The sequence below is a fragment of the Calidris pugnax genome, unplaced genomic scaffold (assembly GCF_001431845.1).
Source record: "Calidris pugnax isolate Ruff unplaced genomic scaffold, ASM143184v1 scaffold46, whole genome shotgun sequence".
Taxonomy (NCBI): domain Eukaryota; kingdom Metazoa; phylum Chordata; class Aves; order Charadriiformes; family Scolopacidae; genus Calidris; species Calidris pugnax.
The window spans coordinates 1,078,817-1,079,047 of record NW_015090769.1 but is presented as its reverse complement, the minus strand read 5'-3'; positions in this window follow the sequence as shown (position 1 = coordinate 1,079,047).

Genomic DNA, 231 nt, shown 5'->3' with positions numbered 1-231 from the left:
TTGAGGGGGAGGGAGGAAAAAAAAAAATAAATCTGTAAAATAAAGACACAGCGCTCCAAGAAAAAAATAACAATAATAATAATAAATAAATAGAGGGCAGCAAGACCTGCGGGTCCGTCATCGCTACGGGAATATCCACTTATTCACAGTCTCCACAGAAGCACGGTACTACAGGAACACACGAGGAGCCCAAAACCCTGCAGCAAATTAGCAACGCTCCTCCAAACCCCC